The sequence below is a fragment of the Chiloscyllium plagiosum genome, unplaced genomic scaffold (assembly GCF_037043375.1).
Source record: "Chiloscyllium plagiosum isolate Xiang-an unplaced genomic scaffold, Cpla_swu_hap1 HiC_scaffold_37, whole genome shotgun sequence".
NCBI lineage: Eukaryota > Metazoa > Chordata > Chondrichthyes > Orectolobiformes > Hemiscylliidae > Chiloscyllium > Chiloscyllium plagiosum.
This window is the reverse complement of record NW_028270175.1, coordinates 47,899,722-47,919,069: the sequence shown is the minus strand read 5'-3', so window position 1 is coordinate 47,919,069 and position 19,348 is coordinate 47,899,722.

Here is a 19,348-nt window from a genome sequence, read left to right as displayed (position 1 = left end):
CTGACTGCGATTCAATCCCTGTCACAGACTGAGCTTGAATCCCTGTCACAGACTGTGGTTCAATCCCTGTCACTGACTGAGGTTCAATCGCTGTCACTGACTCATGTTTAATCCCTGTCACTGACTGATGCTTAATCCCTGTCACTGACTGAAGGTCAATCCCACTCACTGACTGAGATTCAATCCCTGTCACTGACTGAGGTTCAATCACTGTCACTGGCTGAGGGTCAATCCCTGTCACTGGCTGAGATTCAATCCCTGTCACTGACTGAGGGTCAATCCCTGTCACTTACTGAGGTTCAATTCTTGTCACTAACTGAGATTCAATACCTGTCACTAACTGAGGTTCAATCCCTGTCACTGACTGATGTTCAATACCTGTCACAGACTGAGATTCAATCACTGTCAATGACTGAGGTTCAAAACCTGACACTGATTGAGGATCAATCCCTGTCACTTACTGAGGCTCAATCACTGTCATTGACTAAGTTTCAGTCCCTGTCACTGACTGAGGAACACTCACTGTCACAGACTGAGATTCAGTCCCTGTCACTGTCTGAAATTCGATCCCTGTCGCTGACTAAGGTTCAATCCCTGTCACTGACGGAGGTTCAATCACTGTCACTGACTGAGGTTCAATCCCAGTCACTGATTGAGATTCAATCCCTGTCACTGACTAAGGTTCAATCCCTGTCACTGATGGAGGTTCAATCCCTGTCACTGACTGAGATTCAATCCCTGTCACTTACTGAGATTCATTCCCTGTCACTGACTGAGATTCATTCCCTGTCACTGACTGAGGGTCAATCCCAATCACAGACTGAGATTCAATCCCTATCACTGACTGAGATTCAATCCCTGTCACTTACTAAGATTCAATCACTGTCACTGACTGAGGTTCAATCCCTGTCACAGACTGTGATTCAATCCCTGCCACTGTCTGAGAATCAATCCCTGTCACTGACAAGAGGTTCAATCCCTGTCACAGACTGAGATTCAATCACTGTCACTGGCTGAGGTTCAATCCCTGTCACTGTCTGAGATTCAATCCCTGTCACTGACTGAGGTTCAATACCTGTCACTTACTGAGGCTCAATCCCTGTCACTGACTGAGGCTCAATCCCTGTCACTGACTGAGGCTCAATCCCTGTCACTGACTGAGATACAATATCTGTCACTGACTGAGGTTAAATCCCAGTTACTGACTGAGGTTCAATCCCTGTCACTGATTGAGCTTCAAACCCAGTCACTGATTGAGATTCAATCCCTGTCACTGACTAAGGTTCAATCCCTGTCACTGACTGAGGTACAATCCCTGTCACTGTCTGAGATTCAATCCCGATCACTGACTAAGGTTCAATCCCTGTCACTGACTGAGATTCAATTCCTGTCACTGACTGAGATTCAATCCCTGTAACTAACTAAGGTTAAATCCCTGTCACTGACTGAGATTCAATTCCAGTCACTGATTGAGATTCAATCCCTGCCACTGACTGAGGTTCAATCCCTGTGACTGTCTGAGATTCAATCCCTGTCACTGAGTGAGATTGAATTCCAGTCACTTACTGAGATTCAATTCCGGTCACTGACTCAGCTACAATCCCTGTCACTGACTGAGGTTCAATTCCTGTCACTGACTGAGATTCAATCCCTGTCACTGACTGAGATACAAATCCTGTCACTGACTGAGATTCAATCCCTGTAACTAACTGAGGTTAAATCCCTGTCACTGACTGAGATTCAATTCCAGTCACTGATTGAGATTCAATCCCTGCCACTGACTGAGGTTCAATCCCTGTGACTGTCTGAGATTCAATCCCTGTCACTGTTTGAGATTGAATTCCTGTCACTTACTGAGATTCAATTCCGGTCACTGATTCAGAAATAATCCCTGTCACTGACTGAGGTTCAATTCCTGTCACTGACTGAGATTCAATCCCTGTCACTGACTGAGATTCAATTCCTGTCACTGACTGAGATTCAATCCCTGTAACTGACTGAGGTTCAATCCCTGTCACTGACTGAGATTCAATTCCAGTCACTGATTGAGATTCAATCCCTGCCACTGACTGAGGTTCAATCCCTGTGACTGTCTGAGATTCAATCCCTGTCACTGTCTAAGGTCCAATCCCTGTCAATGAAGGATGTTCAATCCCTCTCACTGATTGAGATTCAATTCCTGTCACTGTCTGAGGGTCAATCCCTGTCACTGACTGAGATTCAATCCCTTTCACTAACTGAGATTCAATCCCTGTCACTGACTGAATTTCAATCTCTGTCACTGACTGAATTTCAATCCCTGTCACTGACTGAGATTCAATGCCTGTCACTGACTGAGGATCAATCCCTGTCACTGACTGAGATTCAATTTCTGTCACTGACAGAGATTCAATCCCAGTCATTGATTGAGTTTTAATCCCTGTCACTGACTGAGATCCATTCCCTGTCACTGAACGAGGTTCAATCCCTGTCACAGAGTGAGGTTCAATCCCTGTAACTGACAGAGGGTCAATCCCTGTCACTGATGGAGATTCAATCCCTGTCACGAGCTGAGATTCAATCCCTGTCACTGACTGAGATTCAATCCCTGTAACTAACTAAGGTTAAATCCCTGTCACTGACTGAGATTCAATTCCAGTCACTGATTGAGATTCAATCCCTGCCACTGACTGAGGTTCAATCCCTGTGACTGTCTGAGATTCAATCCCTGTCACTGAGTGAGATTGAATTCCAGTCACTTACTGAGATTCAATTCCGGTCACTGACTCAGCTACAATCCCTGTCACTGACTGAGGTTCAATTCCTGTCACTGACTGAGATTCAATCCCTTTCACTGACTGAGATACAAATCCTGTCACTGACTGAGATTCAATCCCTGTAACTAACTGAGGTTAAATCCCTGTCACTGACTGAGATTCAATTCCAGTCACTGATTGAGATTCAATCCCTGCCACCGACTGAGGTTCAATCCCTGTGACTGTCTGAGATTCAATCCCTGTCACTGTTTGAGATTGAATTCCTGTCACTTACTGAGATTCAATTCCGGTCACTGATTCAGAAATAATCCCTGTCACTGACTGAGGTTCAATTCCTGTCACTGACTGAGATTCAATCCCTGTCACTGACTGAGATTCAATTCCTGTCACTGACTGAGATTCAATCCCTGTAACTGACTGAGGTTCAATCCCTGTCACTGACTGAGATTCAATTCCAGTCACTGATTGAGATTCAATCCCTGCCACTGACTGAGGTTCAATCCCTGTGACTGTCTGAGATTCAATCCCTGTCACTGTCTAAGGTCCAATCCCTGTCAATGAAGGATGTTCAATCCCTCTCACTGATTGAGATTCAATTCCTGTCACTGTCTGAGGGTCAATCCCTGTCACTGACTGAGATTCAATCCCTTTCACTAACTGAGATTCAATCCCTGTCACTGACTGAATTTCAATCTCTGTCACTGACTGAATTTCAATCCCTGTCACTGACTGAGATTCAATGCCTGTCACTGACTGAGGATCAATCCCTGTCACTGACTGAGATTCAATTTCTGTCACTGACAGAGATTCAATCTCAGTCATTGATTGAGTTTTAATCCCTGTCACTGACTGAGATCCATTCCCTGTCACTGAACGAGGTTCAATCCCTGTCACAGAGTGAGGTTCAATCCCTGTAACTGACAGAGGCTCAATCCCTGTCACTGATGGAGATTCAATCCCTTCACGAGCTGAGATTCAATCCCTGTCACTGACTGAGATTGAATTCCTGTCACTTACTGAGATTCAATTCCTGTCACTGAATGAGATTCAATTCCTGTCACTGAATGAGATTCAATCCCTGTCACTGACTGAGGTTCAATCCCTGTCACTGACAGAGGTTCAATCCCTGTCACTGGCTGAGGGTCAATCCCTGTCACGGACTGAGGTTCAATCCCTGTCACTGACTGAGATTCAATTCCTGTCACTTACTGAGATTCAATTCCGGTCACTGACTCAGATACAATCCCTGTCACTGACTGAGATTCAATTCCTGTCACTTACTGAGATTCAATTCCTGTCACTGACTCAGATACAATCCTTGTCACTGACTGAGATTCAATCCCTGTCACTGACTGAGATTCAATCAGTGTCACAGACTGAGATTGAATCCCTGTCACTGACTGAGATTCAATTCCAGTCACTGACTGAGGATCGATCCCTGTCACTGATTGAGGCTCAATCCCTGACACCGAGTAGCAGTACCAGTCACTGTCAGAAATTCAATCCCTGTTACAGTCTGAGGCTAAATCCCTGTTACTGATTGAGGCTCAATTCCTGTCACTTACTGAGATACAATCCACTGTCAATGACTGAGATTCAATCACTGTCACAGACTGAGATTGAATCCCTGTCACTGACTGAGATTCAATCACTGTCACAGACTGAGATTGAATCCCTGTCACTGACTGAGATTCAATCCCTGTCACTGATGGAGGCTCAATTCCGGTCACTGACTGAGGATCGATCCCTGTCACTGATTGAGACTCAATCCCTGACACTGACTGCGATTCAATCCCTGTCACAGACTGAGCTTGAATCCCTGTCACAGACTGTGGTTCAATCCCTGTCACTGACTGAGGTTCAATCGCTGTCACTGACTCATGTTTAATCCCTGTCACTGACTGATGCTTAATCCCTGTCACTGACTGAAGGTCAATCCCACTCACTGACTGAGATTCAATCCCTGTCACTGACTGAGGTTCAATCACTGTCACTGGCTGAGGGTCAATCCCTGTCACTGGCTGAGATTCAATCCCTGTCACTGACTGAGGGTCAATCCCTGTCACTTACTGAGGTTCAATTCTTGTCACTAACTGAGATTCAATACCTGTCACTAACTGAGGTTCAATCCCTGTCACTGACTGAGGTTCAATACCTGTCACAGACTGAGATTCAATCACTGTCAATGACTGAGGTTCAAAACCTGACACTGATTGAGGATCAATCCCTGTCACTTACTGAGGCTCAATCACTGTCATTGACTAAGTTTCAGTCCCTGTCACTGACTGAGGAACACTCACTGTCACAGACTGAGATTCAGTCCCTGTCACTGTCTGAAATTCGATCCCTGTCGCTGACTAAGGTTCAATCCCTGTCACTGACGGAGGTTCAATCACTGTCACTGACTGAGGTTCAATCCCAGTCACTGATTGAGATTCAATCCCTGTCACTGACTAAGGTTCAATCCCTGTCACTGATGGAGGTTCAATCCCTGTCACTGACTGAGATTCAATCCCTGTCACTTACTGAGATTCATTTCCTGTCACTGACTGAGATTCATTCCCTGTCACTGACTGAGGGTCAATCCCAATCACAGACTGAGATTCAATCCCTATCACTGACTGAGATTCAATCCCTGTCACTTACTAAGATTCAATCACTGTCACTGACTGAGGTTCAATCCCTGTCACAGACTGTGATTCAATCCCTGCCACTGTCTGAGAATCAATCCCTGTCACTGACAAGAGGTTCAATCCCTGTCACAGACTGAGATTCAATCACTGTCACTGGCTGAGGTTCAATCCCTGTCACTGTCTGAGATTCAATCCCTGTCACTGACTGAGGTTCAATACCTGTCACTTACTGAGGCTCAATCCCTGTCACTGACTGAGGCTCAATCCCTGTCACTGACTGAGATACAATATCTGTCACTGACTGAGGTTAAATCCCAGTTACTGACTGAGGTTCAATCCCTGTCACTGATTGAGCTTCAAACCCAGTCACTGATTGAGATTCAATCCCTGTCACTGACTAAGGTTCAATCCCTGTCACTGACTGAGGTACAATCCCTGTCACTGTCTGAGATTCAATCCCGATCACTGACTAAGGTTCAATCCCTGTCACTGACTGAGATTCAATTCCTGTCACTGACTGAGATTCAATCCCTGTAACTAACTAAGGTTAAATCCCTGTCACTGACTGAGATTCAATTCCAATCACTGATTGAGATTCAATCCCTGCCACTGACTGAGGTTCAATCCCTGTGACTGTCTGAGATTCAATCCCTGTCACTGAGTGAGATTGAATTCCTGTCACTTACTGAGATTCAATTCCGGTCACTGACTCAGCTACAATCCCTGTCACTGACTGAGGTTCAATTCCTGTCACTGACTGAGATTCAATCCCTGTCACTGACTGAGATACAAATCCTGTCACTGACTGAGATTCAATCCCTGTAACTGACTGAGGTTCAATCCCTGTCACTGACTGAGATTCAGTTCCAGTCTCTGATTGAGAGTCAATGCCTGCCACTGACTGAGGTTCAATCCCTGTGACTGTCTGAGATTCAATCCCGGTCACTGTCTAAGGTTCAATCCCTCTCACTGAAGGATGTTCAATCCCTCTCACTGATTGAGATTTAATTCCTGTCACTGTCTGAGATTCAATCCCTGTCACTGACTGAGATTGAATTCCTGTCACTTACTGAGATTCAATTCCTGTCACTGAATGAGATTCAATTCCTGTCACTGAATGAGATTCAATCCCTGTCACTGACTGAGGTTCAATCCCTGTCACTGACAGAAGTTCAATCCCTGTCACTGACTGAGATTCAATTCCTGTCACTTACTGAGATTCAATTCCGGTCACTGACTCAGATATAATCCCTGTCACTGACTGAGATTCAATTCCCGTCACTTACTGAGATTCAATTCCTGTGACTGACTCAGATACAATCCTTGTTACTGACTGAGATTCAATCCCTGTCACTGACTGAGATTCAATCCCTGTCACTGATGGAGGCTCAATTCCAGTCACTGACTGAGGATCGATCACTGTCACTGATTGAGGCTCAATCCCTGACACTGACTGCGATTCAATCCCTGTCATAGACTGAGCTTGAATCCCTGTCACAGACTGTGGTTCAATCCCTGTCACTGACTGAGGTTCAATCGCTGTCACTGACTCATGTTTAATCCCTGTCACTGACTGATGCTTAATCCCTGTCACTGACTGAAGGTCAATCCCACTCACTGACTGAGATTCAATCCCTGTCACTGACTCAGGTTCAATCACTGTCACTGGCTGAGATTCAATCCCTGTCACTGACTGAGGTTGAATCCCTGTAACAGACTGAGATTCAATCCCTGTCACTGACTGAGCTTCAATCCCTGTCACTGACTGAGGTTCAATCCCTGTCACAGACTGAGATTCAATCACTGTCACTGACTGAGGTTCAATCCCTGTCACTGGCTGAGATTCAAACCTTGTCACTGACTGAGGCTCAATCTCTGTTACTGACGGAGGATCAATCCCTGTCACTGACTGAGGGTCAATCCCTGCCACTGACTCAGATACAATCCCTGTCACTGACTGAGGTTCAATTCCAGTCACTGACTGAGATTCAATCCCTGTCACTGACTGAGATTCAATTCCTGTCACTGACTGAGATTCAATCCCTGTAACTGACTGAGGTTCAATCCCTGTCACTGACTGAGATTCAATCCCTGTCACTGATGGAGGCTCAATTCCAGTCACTGACTGAGGATCGATCGCTGTCACTGATTGAGGCTCAATCCCTGACACTGAGTTGCAGTACCTGTCACTGTCAGAAATTCAATCCCTGTTACAGACTGAGGCTAAATCCCTGTTACTGATTGAGGCTCATTTCCTGTCACTTACTGAGATAAAATCCCTGTCAATGACTGAGATTCAATCACTGTCACAGACTGAGATTGAATCCCTGTCACTGACCTAGATTCAATCACTGTCACAGACTGAGATTGAATCCCTGTCACTGACTGAGATTCAATCCCTGTCACTGACTGAGATTCAATCCCTGTCACTGATGGAGGCTCAATTCCAGTCACTGGCTGAGGATCGATCCCTGTCACTGATTGAGGCTCAATCCCTGACACTGACTGCGATTCAATCCCTGTCACAGACTGAGCTTGAATCCCTGTCACAGACTGTGGTTCAATCCCTGTCACTGACTGAGGTTCAATCGCTGTCACTGACTCATGTTCAATCCCTGTCACTGACTGAAGGTCAATCCCTGTCACTGGCTGAGATTCAATCCCTGTCACTAACTGAGGTTGAATCCCTGTCACAGAGTGAGATTCAATCCCTGTCACTGACTGAGGCTCAATCCCTCTCACTGACTGAGGTTCAATCCCTGTCACAGACTGAGATTCAATCACTGTCACTGACTGAGGTTCAATCCCTGTCACTGGCTGAGATTCAATCCCTGTCACTGACTGAGGCTCAATCTCTGTTACTGACTGAGGATCAATCCCTGTCACTGACAGAGGGTCAATCCCTGTCACTATTTGAGGCTCAATCCCTGTCACTGACTCAGATACAATCCCTGTCACTGACTGAGGTTCAATTCCTGTCACTGACTGAGATTCAATCACTGTCACTGACTGAGATTCAGTTCCTGTCACTGACTGTTTTTAATCCCTGTAACTGACTGAGGTTCAATCCCTGTGACTGTCTGAGTTTCAATCCCTGTCACTGAAGGATGTTCAATCCCTCTCACTGATTGAGATTCAATTCCTGTCACTGTCTGAGGGTCAATCCCTGTCACTGACTGAGATTCAATCTCTTTCACTAACTGAGGTTCAATCCCTGTCACAGACTGAGATTCAATCTCTGTCACGAACTGAGATTCAATTCCTGACACTGACTGAGGCTCAATACCTGTCACTGACTGAGGCTCAATCCCTGTCACTGACTGAGGTTCAATCCCTATCACTGTCTGAGATTCAATCCCTGTCACTGTCTGAGATTCAATCCCTGTCACTGTCTGAGATTCAATCCCTGTCACTGACTGAGGTTAAATCCCTGTCACAGACTGATAATCAATCACTGTCACTGACCGAGGTTCAATCCATGTCACTGACTGAGATTAAATCCCTGTCACTGAGTGAGGTTCAATCCGTGTCACTGACTGAGATTAAATTCCAGTCACTGATTGAGATTCAATCACTGCCACTGACTGAGGTTCAATCCCTGTGACTGTCTGAGATTCAATCCCTGTGACTGTCTGAGTTTCAATCCCTGTCACTGAAGGATGTTCAATCCCTCTCACTGATTGAGATTCAATTCCTGTCACTGTCTGAGGGTCAATCCCTGTCACTGACTGAGGTTCAATCCCTGTCACTTACTGAGGCTCAATCCCTGTCACTGACTAAGGTTCAATCCCTGTGACTGACTGAGATTCAATCCCTGTCACTGACTGAGGGTCAATCCCGGTCAGTGACTAAGGATCAAACCCTGTCACTGACTGAACTTCAATCCCTGTCACAGACTGAGATTCAGTCCCGGTCACTGTCTGAGATTCAAACCCTGTCACTAACTAAGGTTCAATCCCTGTCACTGACGGAGGTTCAATTCCTGTCACTGATTGAAATTCAAGCCCTGTCACTGACTGAGATTCAATCCCTGTCACTAACTGAGATTCAATCTCTGTCACTGACTGAGATTCATTCCCTGTCACTGTCTGAGGGTCAATCCCAGTCACTGACTGAGGTTCAATCCCTGTCACTGACTGATATTCAATCACTGTCACTGACCGAGGTTCAATCCATGTCACTGACTGAGATTAAATCCCTGTCACTGAGTGAGGTTCAATCCGTGTCACAGACTGAGATTTAATCCCTGTCACTGACTCAGGGTCAATCCCTGTCACTGACTGAGGTTCAATCCCTGTCACTTACTGAGGCTCAATCCCTGTCACTGACTAAGGTTCAATCCCTGTGACTGACTGAGATTCAATCCCTGTCACTGACTGAGGGTCAATCCCGGTCAGTGACTAAGGATCAAACCCTGTCACTGACTGAGCTTCAATCCCTGTCACAGACTGAGATTCAGTCCCGGTCACTGTCTAAGATTCAAACCCTGTCACTGACTAAGGTTCAATCCCTGTCACTGACGGAGGTTCAATTCCTGTCACTGACTGAGGCTCAATCGCTGTCACTGACTGAGGCTCAATCTCTGTCACTAATTGAGTTTAATTCTCTGTCACTGACTGAGGGAAAATCACTGTCACTGACTGAGGCTCAATCCCTGCCACTGACTGAGATTCAATCCCTGTCACTGACTAAGATTCAGTCCCTGTCACTGACTGAGGCTCAATTCCTGTCACTGACTGAGGCTCAATTCCTGTCACTGAATGAGGGTCAATCCCTGTCACTGACTGAGGTTCAAACCCTGTCACAGATGGAGATACATTTCCAGTCACTGACTGAGGTTCAATCCATGTCACTGACTGAGGCTCAATCACTGTCACTGACTGAGTCTCAATCCCTGTCACTGACTGAGATTCAATCCCTGTCACTGATCGAGATTCAATCTCTGTCACTGATTGAGATTCAATCCCTGTCACTCAGTCAGGTTCAATCCCTGTCAATGACTGAGGTTCAATCCCTGTCACAGACTGAGGGTCATTCCCTGTCACTGACTAAGGTTCATTCCCTGTCACTGACAGAATTTCAATCCCTGTCACTGACTGACGGTCAATTCCTATCACTGACTGAGATTAAATTCCTGAACTGACTGTGATTCAATTCCTGTCACAGATTGAGGTTCAATCCATGTCAGTGACTGAGTTTGAATTCCTGTCACTGAATGAGACTCAATCCCTGTTACTGATTGAGGGTCAATCCCTGTCACTGACAAAGATTCAATCCCTGTCACTGACTGAGGTTCAATCCCTGTCAATAACTGAGATTAAATCCCTTTCACAGACTGAGATTCAAACCCTGTCACTGACTGAGGCTCAATCCCTGTTATTGATTAGGCTCAAACCCTGTCACTGACTGAGATTCAACCCCGTCACTGACTGCGGTTTAATCCCTGTCACTGACTAAGATTCAATCCCTGTCACTAAGTGAGGTTCAATCCCTGTCACAGACTGAGGTTCAATCCTTGTCACTGACTGAGGCTCACTCCATGTCACTGACTGAGATTCAATTCCTGTCACTGACTGAGATTCAATTCCTGTCACTGACTGAGATTCAATCCCTGTCACTGACTGAGGTTCCATCCCTCTCACTGACTGAATCTCTATCCCTGACACTGACTAAGATTCAATTCCTGTCACTGATTGGGATTCAATCACAGTCAATAACTGGGGTTCAATCCATGTCACAGACAAAGGTTCAATCCCTGTCACTGACTGAGGTTCAATCCCTGTCACTGACTGAGATTCAATCCCAGTCACAGACAAAGGTCCAATTCCTGTCAATGACTGAGGTTCAATCCCTGTCACAGACTGATGGTCAATTTCTGTCACTGACTGAGGGTCATTCCCTGTCACTGACTAAGGTTCATTCCCTGTCACTGACTGAGATTCAAACCCTGTCACACAATGAGGTTCAACCGCTGTTACTGACAGAATTTCAATCCCTGTCACTGACGGACGGTCAATTCCTATCACTGACTGAGATGAAATTCCTGAACTGACTTTGATTCAATTCCTGTCACTGAATGAGACTCAATCCCTGTTACTGACTGAGGGTCAATCCCTGTCACTGACTAAGATTCAATCCCTGTCACTGACTGAGGTTCAATCCCTGTCAATAACTAAGATTCAATTCCTGCCTCTTACTGAGATTAAATCCCTTTCACAGACTGAGATTCAAATCCTGTCACTGACTGAGGCTCAATCCCTGTTATTGATTAGGCTCAAACCCTGTCACTGACTGAGATTCAACCCCGTCACTGACTGCGGTTTAATCCCTGTCACTGACTAAGATTCAATCCCTGTCACTGACTGAGGTTCCATCCCTCTCACTGACTGAATCTCTATCCCTGACACTGACTAAGATTCAATTCCTGTCACTGATTGAGATTCAATCACAGTCAATGACTGTGGTTCAATCCATGTCACAAACAAAGGTTCAATCCCTGTCACTGACAGAGGGTCAATCCCTGTCACTGACTGAGGAAATGTCCCTGTCACTAACTGAGATTCAATTCCATGTTACTGACTAAGGTTCAATCCCTGTCACTGACTGAGATTAAATTCCTGTCACTTACTGAGATTCAATTCCTGTCACTGACTGAGATACAACCCCTGTCACTGACTGAGGTTCAATTCCTGTCACTGAATGAGACACTATTCCTGTCACTCACTGAGATTCAATCCCTGTCACTGACTGAGATTCAATCCCTGTCACAGACTGAGGTTCACTTCCTGTCACTGATTGAGATTTAATCGCTGTCACTGACTGAGGGTCAATCCCTGTCACTATTTGAGGCCCAATCCCTGTCACTGACTGAGATTCAATTCCTGTCACTGACTGAGATTTAATTCTTTTCCCAGACTGCGATTCAACAACCGTTACTAACTGACGTTCAATTTCTGTCACTGAGTGAGATTTAATTCCTGTCACTGACTGAGATTCAATCCCTGTCACTGAATGATATTCAATCCCTGTCACTAACTGAGATTCAATTACTGTCACTGATTGAGATTCAATCCCTGTCACTGACTGAGGTTTAATGCCTGTCACTGACTGAGATTCAATCCCGGTCACTGACTGAAATTCAATTCCTGTCACTGATTGAGATTCAATCCCTGTCACTGACTGAGGTTCAATCCCTGTCACTAACTGAGATTCAATTCCTAACATTGACTGAGATTCAATCCCGGTCACTGACTGAGATACAATATTTGTCACTGACTGAGGTTCAATCCCTGTCACTGACTGAGATTCAATTCCTGTCACAGATTGAGATTCAATCCCTGTCACTGACCGAGATTCAATCACTGTCACTGGTTGTGTCTCAATCCCTGTCACTGATTGAGGCTTAATCCATGTCACTGACTGAAATACAATCCCTGTCACACACTGAGATTCAATCCCTGTCACTGACTGAGGGTCAATCCATGTCACTGACTGAGGCGCAATCCCTGTCACTGACTGAGATGCATTCTCTGTCACTGACTGAGGGTCAATCCCTGTCAATGACTGAGATTGAATCCCTGTCACTGACTGAGGTTCAAACCCTGTCACAGATGTAGATTCAATCCACGTCACTGATTGAGATTCAATCCCTGTCACCGATCGAGATTCAATCCCTGTCACTGATTGAAATTCAATCCCTGTCACTGACTCAGGTTCAATCCCTGTCACTGACTGAGATTCAAACCCAGTCACTGACTGAGATTCAATCCCTGTCACAGACTGAGGTTCACTTCCTGTCACTGATTGAGATTTAATCGCTGTCACTGACTGAGGGTCAATCCCTGTCACTATTTGAGGCCCAATCCCTGTCACTGACTGAGATTCAATTCCTGTCACTGACTGAGATTTAATTCTTTTCCCAGACTGCGATTCAACAACCGTTACTAACTGACGTTCAATTTCTGTCACTGAGTGAGATTTAATTCCTGTCACTGACTGAGATTCAATCCCTGTCACTGAATGATATTCAATCCCTGTCACTAACTGAGATTCAATTACTGTCACTGATTGAGATTCAATCCCTGTCACTGACTGAGGTTTAATGCCTGTCACTGACTGAGATTCAATCCGTCACTGACTGAAATTCAATTCCTGTCACTGACTGAGGTTCAATCCCTGTCACTAACTGAGATTCAATTCCTAACATTGACTGAGATTCAATCCCGGTCACTGACTGAGATACAATATTTGTCACTGACTGAGGTTCAATCCCTGTCACTGACTGAGATTCAATTCCTGTCACTGATTGAGATTCAATCCCTGTCACTGACCGAGATTCAATCACTGTCACTGGTTGTGTCTCAATCCCTGTCACTGATTGAGGCTTAATCCATGTCACCGACTGAAATACAATCCCTGTCACACACTGAGATTCAATCCCTGTCACTGACTGAGGGTCAATCCATGTCACTGACTGAGGCGCAATCCCTGTCACTGACTGAGATGCATTCTCTGTCACTGACTGAGGGTCAATCCCTGTCAATGACTGAGATTGAATCCCTGTCACTGACTGAGGTTCAAACCCTGTCACAGATGTAGATTCAATCCACGTCACTGATTGAGATTCATCCCTGTCACCGATCGAGATTCAATCCCTGTCACTGATTGAAATTCAATCCCTGTCACTGACTCAGGTTCAATCCCTGTCACTGACTGAGATTCAAACCCAGTCACTGACTGAGGGACAATTCCTGTCACTGACTGATGTTCAATTCCTGTCACTGACTGAGGTTGAATCCCTGTCACTGACTGAGACTCAATTCCTGTCACTGACTGAGATTCAATCCCTGTCACTGAATGAGATTCAATCCCTGTTACTGATTGAGGGTCAATCCCTGTCACTGACGGAGGATCAATCCCTGACACTGACTGAGTCTCAATCCCTGTCACTGACTGAGATTCAATCCCTGTCACTGATCGAGATTCAATCCCTGTCACTCAGTCAGGTTCAATCCCTGTCAATGACTGAGGTTCAATCCCTGTCACAGACTGATGGTCAATTTCTGTCACTGACTGAGTGTCATTCCCTGTCACTGACTAAGGTTCATTCCCTGTCACTGACTGAGATTCAAACCCTGTCACACAATGAGGTTCAATCGCTGTTACTGACAGAATTTCAATCCCTGTCATTGACTGACGGTCAATTCCTATCACTGACTGAGATTAAATTCCTGAACTGACTGTGATTCAATTCCTGTCACAGATTGAGGTTCAATCCATGTCAGTGACTGAGTTTGAATTCCTGTCACTGAATGAGACTCAATCCCTGTTACTGATTGAGGGTCAATCCCTGTCACTGACTAAGATTCAATCCCTGTCACTGACTGAGGTTCAATCCCTGTCAATAACTGAGATTCAATTCCTGCCTCTTACTGAGATTAAATCCCTTTCACAGACTGAGATTCAAAACCTGTCACTGACTGAGGCTCAATCCCTGTTATTGATTAGGCTCAAACCCTGTCACTGACTGAGATTCAACCCCGTCACAGCATGAGGTTCAATCCTTGTCACTGACTGAGGCTCACTCCATGTCACTGACTGAGATTCAATTCCTGTCACTGACTGAGATTCAATTCCTGTCACTGACTGAGATTCAATCCCTGTCACTGACTGAGGTTCCATCCCTCTCACTGACTGAATCTCTATCCCTGACACTGACTAAGATTCAATTCCTGTCACTGATTGAGATTCAATCACAGTCAATGACTGTGGTTCAATCCATGTCACAGACAAAGGTTCAATCCCTGTCACTGACAGAGGGTCAATCCCTGTCACTGACTGAGGAAATGTCCCTGTCACTAACTGAGATTCAATTCCATGTTACTGACTAAGGTTCAATCCCTGTCACTGACTGAGTTTAAATTCCTGTCACTTACTGAGATTCAATTCCTGTCACTGACTGAGATACAATCCCTGTCACTGACTGAGGTTCAATTCCTGTCACTGAATGAGACACAATTCCTGTCACTGACTGAGATTCAATCCCTGTCACTGACTGAGATTCAATCCCTGTCACAGACTGAGGTTCACTTCCTGTCACTGATTGAGATTTAATCGCTGTCACTGACTGAGGGTCAATCCCTGTCACTATTTGAGGCCCAATCCCTGTCACTGACTGAGATTCAATTCCTGTCACTGACTGAGATTTAATTCTTTTCCCAGACTGCGATTCAATAACCGTTACTAACTGACGTTCAATTCCTGTCACTGAGTGAGATTTAATTCCTGACACTGACTGAGATTCAATTACTGTCACTGAATGATATCCAATCCCTGTCACTAACTGAGATTCAATTACTGTCACTGATTGAGATTCAATCCCTGTCACTGACTGAGGTTTAATGCCTGTCACTGACTGAGATTCAATCCGTCACTGACTGAAATTCAATTCCTAACATTGACTGAGATTCAATCCCGGTCACTGACTGAGATACAATATTTGTCACTGACTGAGGTTCAATCCCTGTCACTGTCTGAGATTCAATTCCTGTCACTGATTGAGATTCAATCCCTGTCACTGACCGAGATTCAATCACTGTCACTGGTTGTGTCTCAATCCCTGTCACTGATTGAGGCATAATCCATGTCACTGACTGAAATACAATCCCTGTCACACACTGAGATTCAATCCCTGTCACTGACTGAGGGTCAATCCATGTCACTGACTGAGGCACAATCCCTGTCACTGACTGAGATGCATTCTCTGTCACTGACTGAGGGTCAATCCCTGTCAATGACTGAGATTGAATCCCTGTCACTGACTGAGGTTCAAACCCTGTCACAGATGTAGATTCAATCCACGTCACTGATTGAGATTCAATCCCTGTCACCGATCGAGATTCAATCCCTGTCACTGATTGAAATTCAATCCCTGTCACTGACTCAGGTTCAATCCCTGTCACTGACTGAGATTCAAACCCAGTCACTGACTGAGGGTCAATTCCTGTCACTGACTGATGTTCAATTCCTGTCACTGACTGAGGTTGAATCCCTGTCACTGACTGAGACTCAATTCCTGTCACTGACTGAGATTCAATCCCTGTCACTGAATGAGATTCAATCCCTGTTACTGATTGAGGGTCAATCCCTGTCACTGACGGAGGATCAATCCCTGACACTGACTGAGTCTCAATCCCTGTCACTGACTGAGATTCAATTCCTTTCACTGATTGAGGGTCAATCCCTGTCACTGAATGAATCTCAATCCCTGTCACTGATTCAGATTCAAACCCTGTCTCTGGCTGAGATTCAATCCCTGTCAATAACTGAGATTCAATCCCAGTCACTGACTGAGATTCAATCCCTGTCACTAACTGAGAGTCAATGCCTCTCACAAACTGAGGTTTAATCCGTGTCTCTGACTGAGATTCAATTCCTGTCATTGTCTGTGATTCAATTCCAGTCACAGACTGAGGTTCAATCCCTGTTTCAGACTGAGTTTGAATCCCTGTCACTGAATGAGATTCAATCTCTGTTACTGATTGAGGGTCAATCCCTGTCACTGACTAAGATTCAATTCCTGTCACTGACTGAGATTCAATCCCTGTCACTGACTGAGATTCAATTCCTGTCACTGACTGAGATTCAATCCCTGTCACTGACTGAGATTCAATCCCTGTCACTGAATGAGATTCAATCCCGGTCACTGACTGAGATACAATATTTGTCACTGACTGAGGCTCAATCCCTGTCACTGACTGAGGTTCAAACCCTGTCACTGACTGACGCTCAATCCCTCTCAATGATTGATGTTCAATCCCTGCCACTGATTGAGATTCAATCCCTGTCACTGATCGAGATTGAATCCCTGTCACTGATTGAGATTCAATCCCTGTCACTGACTGAGGGACACACCCTGTCACTGAATGTGGCTCAATCCCTGTCACTGATTGAGTTTCAATCCCTGTCACTGACTGAGTCTCAATCCCTGTCACTGACTGAGATTCAATTCCTTTCACTGACTGAGATTCAAACCCTGTCACTGACTGAGGCTCAATCTCTGTTATTGATTAGGCTCAAACCCTGTCACTGACTGAGATTCAAACCTGCCACTGACTGCGGCCCAATCCCTGTCACAGACTGAGATTCAATCCCTCTCACTAACTGAGGTTCAATCACTGTCACAAACTGAGGTTCAATCCTTGGCACTGACTGCGGTTCACTCTCTGTCACTGACTGAGATTCAATTCCTGTCACTGACTGAGATTCAATTCCTGTCACTGACTGAGATTAAATCGCTGTCACTGACTGAGATTCAATTCCTGTCACTGACTGAGATTGAATCCCGGTCACTGACTGAGATACAATACCTGTCACTGACTGTGATACAATCCCTATCACTGAATGAGATTCAATCCCGGTCACTGGTTGTATCTCAGGCCATGTCACTGACTGAGATTCAATCCTTGTCACTGACTGAGATTCAATCCCTGGCACTGACTGAGATTCAATTCTTGTCACTGACTGAGATTCAATTCTTGACACTGACTGAGATTCAATCCCTGTCACTGACTATGATTCAATCACTGTCACTGGTTGTGTCTCAATCCCTGTGACTGATTGAGGCTCAATCCATGTCACTGACTGAGGTTCAATCCCTGTCACACAATGAGATTCAATCCATGTCACTGACTGAGGTTTAATCCCTGTCACTGAATGATACTCAATCCCAGTCACTGATTAAGATTCAATCCCTGTTTCTGACTGAGATCCAATCCCTGTTATTGATTAGGCTCAAACCCTGTCACTGACTGAGATTCAACCCTGTCACTGACTGCGGTTCAATCCCTGTCACTAACTGTGATTCAATCCCTGTCACAAACTGAGTCTCAATCCTTGTCACTGACTGAGGCTCACTCACTGTCAATGACTGAGATTCAATTCCTGTCACTGACTGAGATTAAATTCCTGTCACTGTCTGGAATTCAATCCCTGTCACTGACTGAGATTCAATCCCGGTCACTGACTGAATCTCTCTCGCAGTCACTGACTGTGATTCAATTCCTGTCACTGACTGAGATTCAATCCCTGTCACTGACTGAGGCTCAATCCCTGTCACTCACTGAATGTCAATCCCTGTCACTGTCTCAGGGTCAATTCCGATGACTGACTGAGGCTCAATCCCTGTCACTGACTGAGGTTCAAACGCTGTCACTGACTGAGGTTCAATCCCTGTCACTGACTGAGATTCAAGCCCTGTCACTGATCGAGATTTATTCGCTGTCACTGATTGAGATTCAATCCATGTCACTGACTGAGGTTCAATCCCTGTCACTGACTGAGATTCAAACCCAGTCACTGACTGAGGGTCAATTCCAGTCACTGACTGATGTTCAATTCCTGTCACTGATTGAGGTTGAATCCCTGTCACTGACTGAGATTCAATTCCTGTCACTGAATGAGATTCAATCCCTGTCACTGACTGAGATTCAATTCCTTTCACTGACAGAGGGTCCATCCCTGTTACTGAATGAATCTCAATCCCTGTCACTGATTGAGATTCAATCCCTGTCTCTGACTGAGATTCAATCCCTGTCAATAACTGAGGTTCAATCCCTGTCACTGACTGAGGCTCAATCCCTGTGACTGGCTGAGATTCAATCCCTGTCACTAACTGAGGTTCAATGCCTGTCACAAACTGAGGTTCAATCCGTGTCGCTGACTGAGATTCAATTCCTGTCATTGACTGAGATTCAATTCCTGTCACAGACTGAGGTTCAATCCCTGTCACTGACTGAGTTTGAATCCCTGTCACTGACTGAGATTCAATCACTGTCACTGAATGAGATTCAATCCCGGTCACTGACTGAGATACAATATTTGTCACTGACTGAGGTTCAATCCCTGTCACTGACTGAGATTCAATTCCTGTCACTGATTGAGATTCAATCCCTGTCTCTG